At 37.0% G+C, this 13521-nt stretch overlaps 1 long non-coding RNA gene across 2 annotated transcripts in view; it reads right to left on the bottom strand.

The window, feature by feature from the left end:
- Positions 1-1078: 1078 nt before the first annotated feature.
- Positions 1079-13521, bottom strand: part of LOC306805279 — a 37628-nt gene continuing 25185 nt past the window's right edge. Inside the window, exons 3-5 of one of the 2 annotated variants that reach the window (XR_013775171.1) lie at positions 11495-11547; positions 10564-10635; positions 1079-2577 (exon numbers count right to left, since the gene is read on the bottom strand). This is a non-coding gene — a long non-coding RNA (uncharacterized lncRNA). The remainder of the gene's footprint in view (positions 2578-10563; positions 10636-11494; positions 11548-13521) is intronic. The other variant, XR_013775172.1, reaches the window with a different exon arrangement.

Raw genomic sequence — 13521 nt, 5'->3', positions numbered from 1 at the left:
AAAAGTAGTCCATGGCAGTGATTCAGAAGAGGAATTGTGATGAGAAGAAGGAATGTCATTACAGTGATATTAAAATCCAACATGAAACCATTAAAATACTAAGACTTACTGTGAAGAATATATTTATGCAGATTTTCAACTGAGTGAAGGAAGTAGGAAATGTTCAAATGGTTGTTGGAGTCACACTCCAATGGCCAGAAATTTTCAGTAAAAACCTATAAAAATAAATACAATTTTTTCTTTTTAAAATGAGGATTATGAGAGATCAACACAGTTATGTATATGTCCTACTAAGCATAAGTTATCACAGATCTAAACCAACATTGCAACTGGAAACTTCTCCTTTGGGAGGGTTTTTCTCACAGCTTAAAATTAATTGTAACCAGTAATGTCTCAAAAAGGGTAGAGTACATTTTTGTGAGGGATATTCTTTAAGGAAAAAAGTGCTCTGTTAAGACAACTCTTATGTACCTGGAAGCAAGGTTTAAAATCTTCATCCAAAGAGATTTGTGTCTTTAACAGAAAAATCTCATAATACTCAGATATTTACTTGGTAAGGATAAGGATATTTGCCTTCCTACCTGAATGCAGATCAGCCACATCGCAAATAAGTGGCTAATCCTCACTTCAGTTATATCTATTTCATTTATTTGTTCCTTCAGTCAAATGAAGACAGAAGCTCTTTATCAGACCCCTGAGGTAAAAAAAAGCAACAGAACTGCTGGTTGCACCTTAAATTTATTGAAGACTCAAGTCTAACAAAAGTTAGAAAACATCGAGTAGTCAGAAAGTTCTAAAATAACTGTACACTCGAACAATGCTGAAAGCAAATTAAATTGCAAAAATAAGCTAAAAGCCCTTAATCTGGCAACATTTTAAGGCTCTGTTACGTAGTCTTTATTTTTGTATGTATTTCTTGACTAAATATGTGCAAGAAAAAGAATGTTGCAACAGTTTCACTGATACTCTACAAAAGGCTTACACAGAATTTTACATTGGAGTTTATTAAAACATTTTAAAAGCCAAATGTCTTTGGCATCATTCTCTCTCTCTCTCTCTCTCTCACACACACACACTACCCATGAGTAAAGCAATTTTTAAATAGAATAGTAAATTGGTTGGCTTTGTTTATTGTCAATATTGTACATTTAAAGGATGGGAAAATATTAACAAATTAAGTATCATTGGTTTTCATCACAGTTCAGGGGCATAAATGCATGGGAACATACCATTCATTCATGTGTATACACAGCCTTTCTCTGGATTTTGGGGTTTTTTTTTAGCAAGATAGAGAATATTTTAAAGACTTTATTCAGGCAGTTTATTCTAGGATTATTGCTGTGATCTACTTTTTAAATTCTCTAATTATTATAAGCAACTGAGATTTCTTCTATATAGTTTATATGAAGCCTTATGGCAGTAATTTATGTCTTTATTTGTCCATGGAAGTTAATTTTTCCATTTAGTTCAGAAAATTACTGCTTTTCTTCTTTTATCAAAAATGCATTGATTGATGAAATATTGCCTCGTTGTCACTCTCCAAGATCAAGGGTACACAGTGATGTAATCTGACTGCCTAAAATAGTAAATGGTGCTAAATTTCACCTGGAATGTGATTATTTGGCATGGCACTGTGTACTTGGCCAGTATAGCCAATGCCTAAGACCTGATAAATTCCTCTTTAAATGGCGGTACTTTTTTTAGTGTATAGGGTAATTTTGTGTAGTGAGGATTTAAGCTGTCTGAGAAATATATTTAGAAGTTTTCCTTTTTATATTTTAGAGGTTACTGAATACATTTCTTTATAATTAAAAAGTGGGTAATTTTTACTTTTCAATGCTAACTATTGCTGCTAAGTTACTAACTATTGCTTGTGAAGTTACACAAGATGTCATTTCAACAGCAAGGTTACTTGGGGTTAAAACTAAATATGTCTCAAGTTCTAACTCTCTGCAATTGTTGCAGGAGCATGAATGGTCATCCTTCTCTCTTTCCTTTTCAATTCTTTGCCTCATCTGGCCAGGCTCTTTGGTCTTAAAGATGAGAAATACTTAACTGAGTCTCCTACCTCACTTTCCCCCAAAATGCCCATTTTTGGGAGCCTATTTTACTTCCAGATGTGTCTCATGACTTGAATGACTTCAAGGCTGGAAACAGAACAGCTGAATGGAAAGTTAGACCAGTGTGGAGAAGTGGGCATGATGAAGACCTTACAACCTTAAAGACATTTGAAATGCACACAATATATGTGCACAAAAATAAAGCTCCCATAGGCGTCTAACAGCGAAATAGCTTTTCCACATTAGGTTGCTAACTGGTTTTCTTCAGAAATAATTTCACTGATGATCCTTTCTCTTCTGTCTAGACAGCTCAGAGAGCAGAGCTGCTGCTGTCTTCCTCAATACTGTCCCTGCATGGAAACTATTCAATGTGGACCAGAACAACCCTTGCAGTCTAGATGATGGGACCCAGATGTTCTTGTGACCCTCTTAGCTTGTAAACAGAAGTCCTCTGCAACAGATAAACACTGAATACAAGTTGGCCTAATTTGTATTTGATCCAAGATAAATGGTATCCCTGGAAAAAAAAAATACATGGAATGCATTCTAGTTACTAGGAATCTTAAATTGTAGGCAAACAAATTTGAGTAGTTTGAAACAGCCAGCAAAGTCAGCCATGCATTCAGAAGGGTGGGGAGCACTATAGAACTGATGACAGCATGAGCACAAATGGCTCAGGGGTTTTCTTCTCCATTCAGGCACTTTACACTGTAACAGTATTTAATAATGCTATTAAGAATATCAGTTTCCCTTTTTATAGCTGCACTGAGTGATCCAAAAGCAGTCTGTGCTGTAGCAAAGATCTGAGAGGTCACAGTGCAGATGTATCGCAACAACTGATACATGGCTGTGTTCATTTTATCCAAGACAGAGCAATCACAATAAGGAAAAATCAGGAGGTACTAGGAATCCTCCAATTTAGCCAGAAGAGCTTTTAGCAAAACAAACTTGGAATAAAATAAAATTGTACTTTTTCTGACCAATTCTCACTTGGCATCTACTTAGGTAACACAGAGAGGGAAGTTTTGGGAAGTTGGATTTACCTTATAGGGAGTGTGAAGTAGAAACTCTCTTTAGTATCTAACATCACAGTAACACCATCTTCTGGGGGAGAACAGGTCTGCTTTTAGCAGAGATCTCACAGAGTCCTGTAGGTGTAGCCCACCTTGGCTAAAAGCTGAATTAGTCATTTTTTCCCCATGTGGCCTAGTTCTGTCTAGCAAAGTATTGGAATATTTGGAGTAGTCATGTTGACTTACATAGAGAGACCTGCATATGGGAAGTTCAGTAACATGCCTAAATGCTTTGCTAATTAAGGTGGTCAACTGCCAATCCCTTTAGGATAGGAGAAGAATCTGAAGGCTTTGCCTCTTAACTGGCAGAATAGTGGGAGAGAAAGAAATAAATCTACTATAGATTCCCTTAGCTAACATTCCTCAGCACTGTGTTATTTATTTTTAGACAGATTTATAATGTACTTTGATGCAGAGCTCATAACATTCTTAAAAGGAATATTTAATAAGCCCCTGAAGAGAAGAACCAGAAATCAGAAGATAATATGCTTTAGTATAGTAAGAAATTAAACAATTATTCATGCTACTTACATTGTTAAAAAAAACTATGGGAAACCATAGTAATTATATCTAAGTTATCCATTAATGGCTGCCCTGAGGCCACTCTCTGAAGCAACATACCTGTGCAGCAGATGATGACTTGGAAGCTTGGGTTAAGACATGGTGTGAGCTGGTGCCTTATGCTGCACAGAGCCACTAAGGCTGCAGGCTGCAAGGAGCTTGTGAGGATGGATGGTGGATGGGCAGGGATACAACACTGCTGCAAGAACTCTTGGAAAAAAGCATTTAAACAGCTATCTTGTCTTTCTTATTGACTTACCCCATTGAGTTTTTATTGAATTACTCGGGATGGTAGAAGAGCTCACTGTAGGTGTGATGAGAGTGAATTCAAAAACGAAAAAAGAGTGGAGTAAAAGCAGACCTTCTGCAAAGTGATATTAGAACCACCTAAATAGTTCTGTTGGCAGAATGGAGTAGCCATAGTCTTGCTATTATTATTAGTCTGATCAGAAACAGTGAAATCCAAGCTATGTTCCCACACAGGCCAAGCTCAGAGAATTACTCAAGATAGAGATCTGTATGTATGGACAGAAGTGACCTTGGCACAGCACTGAAGCTCCTCCTTTAGGAAATCAGCCTTTAGTTACTGACTTACTTAGGAAATATACTTTTTCTTGACAAAAACAAGGAATCCATGATCGTGTGTTTGTATTTTGAAATTGCCTGGTTACTGATTCTTTTTAATTTCTAAGTTACACTTTGTCCAGATACTTTAGACAGAAGATTTATTGTCAGTTTGGGTTTTTTTCAGGCAAACAGCCAATGTCCTCTTTTAAACCCCTGCTTCTGCTCTAGCTGTTCCCAACACAAATGTGAAGGCTTAGGTGACATTATACTCTTTGGACAGGGGTTCCAAATTCAAACTGGGACAAGGCTTAATATAGCCCCTCTGTGTCTATATTGGGAGGAATTGTGCAAACCAGCTGGGCATGTGGTTATTACGAATAATGGCAAAGTCTGATGGTCTTTCTAATTCTGATGCCAAGCACCCTGATAAATCTTAGAACATGGTGTCATTTGGAAACCCTGCCTTCTGTCCATTGTTTAGGAAAAAGAAGTTGAATGAAGAGAAACCACCATAAACACAATATGAATTATGTGTCAAAAAGTTTCAAACCAGAAATTGAAAATCAGTAAAAAAAAAAAAAAAATCTTGATTTTTTAGGTCAAAATGGTGCTTTTGTTATGCTAAAAAATGCACTAGAAATATGGCAAACAAATTAAATTGTAATTCTGCACACAGGATAATTTGTATCCTGTTCTTTTATGAAACACCACAGCACTTAAAATTACTAAATGGAAATTCTGACATAAATGTTAACCAAGAATCCTAAACAATAAAAAAACTCCATATAAAAAAAAGTCTAAGATTTATTTTTTTAATTTTGGGAGGTGAAGGGGGAAATATTTTCAGCAGTTATTGACAATTATCTGACTTTGTGGCTACTTAACAGGAAAATTTATATTCCTTCTCTTGTACAAAAAAACCCCTCAAACAGTAACAATCTTTCCAGGGACTAGTCACAGAGAAAGATCTATCAAAGTTTTTTGGTACCTTGATTGGTGTTCACATTCTATCTTTCAATTCAGGGATCTCTAAACAACTTCTTAAGTAGCAAATTTTCTGTCAGCTATTGGAAGGTTTTAAGTTATCAAGAAGGAAAAATATGAAAGAAATAATTGAATGTTTTTCTGTTTGAAGCTTAGCTTGGACCAGTTCTGTTGTGCTGTGTACAAAACCAACTTGATATGGGCATTGACACTCCAGGCTAAAATTGGAAGGAATTCAAAGCAGGGCCACAGTGACCTGCAGGGATTTATTTGAATGTTCTTTTCCTTTGCTATGTACCTTTTATTATCTTATGCCAGTCCTCCAAGTTTATCTATGTGAAGCCAACTCTCCTATTTTTAATTAGCTTCTGAATATGGAGTAGAATATGGAGTAGAGCCTTTCCTTTAAAATATATATTAATATTGTGCATTTGTGCTACCAACTTGGCACGTGTTTGCAGCAGACCTACTGACACACTGTGTTTTTGCACCTGTTTTGTCAGCATATGGCAAAACTAATTCACTGATTGTGTGAGGCACCACTTTGGAACTCACAGGCTGCTCACCAGCTAGAGAGCTGCCTCCCAGCTGCAACTGAGAGCAAGACTGATCTTTGTCATTTTGCAGGACAAAGGAGCTCACCTCAGGTCCTGCTCTGTCTTCAGCAAATCCCTGACATGACCCTAAATTTCTTGTAAAGACTTACTGAATTAGTTCTTGACTGTCTTTTGTTAGCTACAAGTGGGAAGAGGCAAGGATGAATCTGATGCCCTTGTGTCCTCTGGGTAAGAATGGCACATTGAATCCCTGTTGTATTTCCTCCAGTAACCTGCCTTGCCTCAGTCCAGGGATGAGTTTTTCACACTGGAGAGTTTGTTGTGCAGATATGTAATCCCAAGACTGGCACACAGAGCTGTTAGACACTCGTGACAAGCACAGATCCTCTAACTGTAGGGACAAAAAAAAAGAGGTAGGAGGAGAAATGGGATGTCAGGAAAACGTGCTCCTTGAAATGTCATGTGTTATTTTAGCTGTCACCTTTTCCTAAATTTTGTGCTGCAACACTTGAGGCACAAGGTGAAGGAGACAGAGCAAAGGAAGGGCAGTGGCCAGCACCTCCTCTGAACTAGAGACCTTGTGCTTAGCACTGCTCAAGGACACTAAAAGATTTTGGTTTTTTTTTTTTTTTTAAATAACATCCAAGACTGAATTTCTATCAGAGTAATGAAATTCAGATAAACTCAAAAGTGCTACAAAACACTTACCTGCAGTGAAAATACAGAATTTATGAAGATTTAAAATTTCTCTTTGTATTTAGACAATGTATCTAAATTATTTTTGCTGGTTTTTTTCTTGGCATATATTAAATATTTAAATATTAAATATTTAAATTATGACATTTGTGATGGGAGAAAAGCACCAACATCAACTGGCAGTGCTCCCTTCTGGGTCCCTTTTGAAGAAAATGCATGAGCCCATAAAAATAGGGCTCTGTCATAGCATCTGCTCAGATACAGAAGAAAGCCTCTAGATACAGAGCCTCTATCCCAATTTTTTCCTAGCCCAATATCCATTTTTTTCACCATGATTTCCTCCTGCTCTTTGCTTCCTACTCCAAATTAACCCAATTTTAGTAGGCAATTCCAGACCTTCTTATTTGGAAGTATCCCCTGGCAGGAAATCAGTGCCCTATTTTTTAGATTAAAAAAACAGCGAGCAAACTAAGCATTTTCTCAGGATGTATGCTTATATCTCACCCACTCTAAATCCATGCACATGCTTTTTGCATCAGCCATCCTATCATCAACTCTCTGAGCCTGCCTACCAAAGCCAAATTTCAGGTGGTTGAGTAGTGAATTATCTGCAAGAGTGAAGTCTCAGTGAGTAATTGAACCCATCTACTTATAAAGGAAGAAAACTGCGTTTATATTTGATACCATATATCAACAATGGAGTCGCAATACATTTTGGTAGTTGTTAAAAATACTGTATGACATAGCAGCAGCTCTAAGAGTTCTATGGTACTTTGATTACTACAAGGTGTTGGAGTGTGTACAGTCTGGTTTATCTGTAAGTCATGTTTCCTTCCTGCTATGAAGTCTTGCTCTAATTCAGATCTTTGACTATCTATTTCTTTTGATAATGCATGGAAACATCATGTTAAACTTATATCAATACGAATCTGCAGGGACAGTGGGTTTGCTCAGTTGGTCTGCTGAACCACTCCTTCCATAAACAGACAATACAGACAGATGAAATAAAGTGTTAGGCAACACTCCACAAAACTAAGTTTTTTATGACATTTCTTTTCAGCATTACAACAGATTTGGGTTGGTTTTTTGCCATTTGATCTGATTATAGTATACTGGTGCTGAAGTACAGAAACCCACGGATTCAAAGGAACCCCATGCTCTGTTAAATTTCTGCAAACTGTTTTGGCTGTGGGGATGATGCACAGTGAAAGTATAATTGTCCCTAAACTGGGAACACATCCCACTGAATGCATTTCTAAGCATCATCTTGCCCCATCAAGAAAAGCCTGGCAGGAGTTTCAAGTGGGAGTTCCCACCCTTGTTATTAGTTGCATTGTAAGGGTTACACACTGAGTGTGGTAACATTGCTCAGGGAGAGATCTGCAGGAGTATAATTACTCTTTCAAATCCATATTGATAAAGAAAGGAAACGATCCTGAGAACAGAGGACCTCAGAGACCCACAAAAGCAAGAGTCTGTATCTCTATTGGCTTAGCTGAGAAGGTATCATTAGAAATGTCAGCCAGAGAAGCAGGGCAGGGATGTTTTATATTTATGTGGTAGATGTTATTCATACTTCACACCAGTCTGGTGTGCTTACACTGGAGTAGGTCTCATGCAGTTTCATGAGGAACAGCTGCTTTTTATCAATTTTGCATCCAACTCTAATAGTTTATACAGTTTAAACAAAATAGAGATTAATGCCTCATTTTGATAAAAATGGCAGAAAGAATGTTTTGCTAACTTTGGCAAACTAAAGTAAAAGTAAAAGCCATAAATGTCTGAGTTCAGGAAGCTCCTGTCTTGGACAGAATGACATTTTCCTGCAAGGAGGATTAATTTGTCTTCATTTTTGCATATGGCTATCATAAAAAGCAGGGCACAAACATAAGCCTGGAATAAAATGCAGTAGTATGCTATCAACTATACAATGTATTTTTAAAGTTTCATATGGTGTTTGAGAACACAGAGCACAAAACAAGTATTATATCACTTGCAGAACTTATAACAAGGAATGGAAGAAGCAGAATATACTGGAAGAGATGTTAAATGCTGCTGACTCCAAGACTGATTTAGACCTTTTGATTTAGAACAAGGTCAGTCACAGAAAGCCCATCTCCTGTGCACAGCATCTAGAAAGATGATTTGACAATAGTCAGGAATATGTTTAGACTTGTGAAGCTTTAGGATGCAGTATGTGAATCAGCATTCTTGGTTTTTGGATGAACAGATAATGAATCATCACTTCTCTTCCCCTATCTGTACTTACGTTGTGTTACATAAAAGGGCCAGGATTACTATTTTATTTTCTGGTATTATACCTGCAGGGCATGCATAACCTGATTTTGAAACTAGTAGCCCTGATAATAGGGTGTAATTTCTAAAATAGAGACATTCCATTGACCAACACCCCATCCTGCTTTCAGCATTGTTGTGCTATGACTAGCAGTGAAGTTTCTCCTTAAATACCTTCTTCATGAGATATTCAAATACAGACTCTGTAAATTATAAATATGGCTATTGAGAAGCCAAATGTGTAATATATGACAACAGTGATAAAATGAATGCATCATTTCTGTGCTACCTGTTTTATACAGAACTAGAGTTTATTTTCTGTCATACTGTCTTTATCATTGCTCTGAGAAAAAAGATGCTAAGGGAGCAACTTTTCTTTCCCTTGGGGTACAGAGAAATTAAAAAGTTAGTAATTTAAATGACATGGAAAAGATTTATTGTGTAAATATTTTACTTTCCTCCATTCCCACACTTGTTCCCAGAGGACAAAACTACAACTTCCTCTCCCATAACAGCCAGTTGTTATGGCCAGGTCCTGGCTTGGTGACAGCCAGCTCCTGTCCTATGAATAGGCTGAAAACTGCTTTGACTGGACTCCATCTCTCTGTGCCTCTCCTGTTACAGCTATGCATCTTTTCAAGCATAAATATACTGCAGATAAATATATGGGTGTATAAAAAAGGATCAAGTACTTCAGGATGGATTTTCCCTGACCTAGGAGAAGGACATGAATTCCATGCCACCAATGCCATGTGTTATTTTGTGTCTCATCTCATTCTCTGTAAAGGGATCCTTGATAGAACTCTTTGCTGAAGGCAAAGAGAAAGGTTGACTTTGTTGAGTTTTATTTTTTAAATGTTATGTTTACAAGAAACATTCTGTTGGATATTAAGCATTTAGACATTAGAACTTCATTAAAAAGAAAAGATTCTAACTACCTCTGGGTTAAGAGAAGATTTTGATTCACCTAGTCTGGGAATAAAAACCTGAATTCCTTTTCCCCCAAAAACACTCAATGATTTCTCTTCAGATGAAAGCCCTCAACTCCTCATACCCTTAAAGTGTACATTATGACTAGGAAATGCATGTCAGTGTCACCAAGGTGAGATCCATGCCTTTGCAGCAGAGTGAAAGGTAAATGAAGTTAGTTAATTGAGCAAAACACAGCTCATGCCCTAAGCCCATCCAGTTAACACAAAGAGGTTAAAAGAACCAGCCAGGGAGGATGTGGGGGGGATTAAGTTTGCAGTTAAGCATTAGGTTTGCATGAAGAGCAATGGAAGTTCACCAGCATGGTGAGTGCCTGGAATATGCTGCAGAAGGTGAGGCTGAGGGAGCTGGCTTTGCTTCACTTGCAAAAGAAAAGCCAAGTTAGAGTGGTTCAGAGTGCAGCCTCACACTACTGAGAGGAAATTGAGAGAAGATGGAGCCAGACTTTCCCTTGAGAAGTACAGCAAAGGGAAAAGAGGCAGCGGTCACATGTTGCAGAACAGGAATTCCAGACAGATAAAGAGAAAAAAATCAGTTGTTTGCTCTGGCATAGGTTGTCTAGAGAAGCTGTGTCCTTGAAGGTGTTAAAAACTCAGCTGAACAAGCAACCTGAGCAGCTAGATATAATTCTGAAGCTATTCCTACTTTGAGGAGGAGACTGGATTATGTGACATCAAAATGCCTCTTGCAATCTCCACTATTCTGTGACTGCAATTCTCCAGAGAAGCATGCAAGATTATTCTCACTGATTAAAACCATTTTAAATCTTGCAAAACTTACTGTAAGCATTATTGCATATGTGGAGCAAGCACATTTTTGACAGTAAACCATCTGTGTTCTGGGAAGCAGCATCTAAGAATAACCCAAAGAAACCAATTTATTTCAAATATATTATTTAGGCCACAAATCTTTCTACACTCAGGACCATAACTACTTCCCCTTCCACTGCAGGATGAAAGAGGACTGATAATGTTACAGCCCTTGGATTGAAGAGCTTCATTCTTTCCAGCAAATCTAAAAATGAAGTGAATGTCTGCATGAAATTTGACCCTCATGAAACTGGGGAAATATACATTCATATACATATGTATGCTGCACCCAAATAGGGATAACTAGGTCAGATCCTGGGAAGTGGTTAGAAATTAAACTAAATCTGAAAGAGAAAAGATTCATTCATTCACCTCTTAGACGTTTGCCATAGGGGAGCTTTTTCCCCACATAGAAAATCCAAGAAAAACTTGGCACAGAATTTTACTGTACTGATTTCCAAGCCCCATTCTTCCCTGTGATACAAGGACTTTTTAAGAGAACCTAAAATAAAGACATGGGGTCATGTCTCTTGGGTGGCAGAACAAGAAAAGGAGTGTTACTCAGACTCTTCAAGGGCTTCTAAACTGTGAACATCTTGCAGCTGTTAGCTGGGCTGCTGTCAGATATAGCAATGCTTATTCAGGATTAAACATAAATTTTATGGGAATGGTAATCATATTGAATACATATATTCATGAATATATATATTGAACATATATGGCTCCTGCAAGTCTGTAGGGAATTGTGCACATGTGGATAAAAAAATCACATTTTTCCTTGAGAAATTGCAAAGAATGGGACTACTGCCCACATAGCTGATGGAAGTGTCTGCTCAACCAACATTTGCTTCTTCCCACAACATTGAGCATAAACCAAATGCACAAAGAAGCATTTCACTTACTGTTTTCTTTGGGAAAGATTATTCATCAGCAGAGGTAATTCCTTCACCTGGGCCTAGGAAAAAGAAGAGAGAATAAACACTGCTTGTCTACACAACAGCAATATGATTTACATTTATAAAATGTTTGGCCACAGATTATCAAGGTTCAACCATCTCAGTTGTGTGGTTAAAAAAAACCCCACAAAAATTGGAGAAAAATAATGTTGTAGTATTGAAGTACTGCATTCATTTCAGACATTTGAAGACATTCTCAAAAGTGCATCTGGTCTGTACTTATAAGCCAGATTTATAGACATGTATAAAATAAATGTATGTGTTTTGTTTTCTGCACTCTTATAAAATACTTCAGGGAAAGTTCAGGTTATTCCAAGAAGGAATGCCTACATTTATGCTCTTCCTTCTTTTTGGTTTTCTTTCCTTTTTTTACTCTATATTGCAGTAATATAGATAAATATATAGATAAATAATGTGGCATTGTTGTTATTTCATTTTACTACATATTAGCAAAGCAATTATACTTCAAAAAGACTGCATTTTGCATAAAATCAGTGTAAGGAATTTTGCTCAAAATATCCTGAATTTAATATAATCACATGACATTAAATATTTGAGCAGCCTGAGATATATTTTCTTGCTTTTTCTATGTCACTTTTTTCAGAAAGCAACACACTTCTCTGCCACTTTACATTTCCAGTGATGACTCATCTATGATTGACTAATTTATCATTAATCAGCCTTAACAAAATCAGTCCAAAGCTTTCAGTTTCAAGGGATTTAAATGTCTTTAAATTTAACCTCAGAAAGTTCCAAGAGTAGCAAGAACTTGCACTAATGACTGAAATAAAATGAGACCTAGAACCCCTATGAATGCCCAAAGAATTAGACCCATGTCCTGTTGCTGTAAGAAAACATAAACCCCATTCATCTTTACACGTGCATTTGGCTGCATGTTTCTTGCCATGCTTTCTAGGGGATGGTTGTGGCAGTATTGCAGTGAGAGCAGTGCAATGTTTTTTCCAGGCTTTGATTTGCTTATTAGCAAGTGGTTAAAATTTACAGATATCTCAGTAAAGGCTTCCCAATGGCTGTTGCATGTAGGATGTGGTTGAAACCCTCCCCCCTCCCCTCAACCATAAGAAATGGGCTAATAAAAATTCTAAAAATATAAAAAAAATTATTTCTTGCTTCTATGGACTGTGACAGTACTGAAGAAATTCCTAAAACAATAACAAGGTTTCTCAGGACTAGTTTTTTGGGTATATATTTGCAACCATACTAATTTCCAAAGCTCTCCAAAGGGTTCTGAGAAGCAAGTAAAGAATACAGCCTTCCATTAAGTCTTAATAAAACTTCTGCTCACTGTATTTAATCAGACAAACCATTAAAGTAATTAAAAAATTTTCAAAGGCTTATAGGCTCAACTGACTTGTACCTGAAAAATCACTGCCACATTTGCCTCACTGTCACATTCATAGAAAACTGATAGAAATAGACCTTTACAAGGATTAGTCTTAGTAGCAGAGAACAAATATTGAACAGAAGAGCTCAAGTCAAGGAAAAAAAAAAAAAAAAAGCTGCTGTAAACCTTGTGTGACAGAATTGTCCCTGTTACTACAGATGCTCTTTAAAGTCATCAAAAACTCTGCATTCACAGGTGTTGTGTGAGGCTGCAGGAACAAAATATGTGCCAGCCAAAATAAGGTGAACATACTCTGTTTTCTAATGACACCAGCCTAGTGCCACTGGCCTAACAATTGGTGTTAGTCTCAAACCCAAAACCAAATCAAAAGCTTCCCTGCTCAATTACATACTATAACTGCATTAAGCTAGCATTGCTCTCCCACCTAGCAAACTGCATTTCTCAAGAGATGCATTACTATGCAAGTGAAATTGAGATATGTTTTTTCTCTGTGGACTTTTTAACCTATAAATGTGGTCATGACTTTACTTTGCTCTGAGAAAATATTTGCTTATCTTTGCTTCAAAAGGCTTTAATTAAATGCTAAAAGCTCCTCTAGTCTTTCTGT

Source organism: Erithacus rubecula (genome assembly GCF_903797595.1).
Source record: "Erithacus rubecula genome assembly, chromosome: 9".
Lineage (NCBI taxonomy): Eukaryota > Metazoa > Chordata > Aves > Passeriformes > Muscicapidae > Erithacus > Erithacus rubecula.
This window is presented reverse-complemented; position numbering and strand designations above follow the sequence as displayed.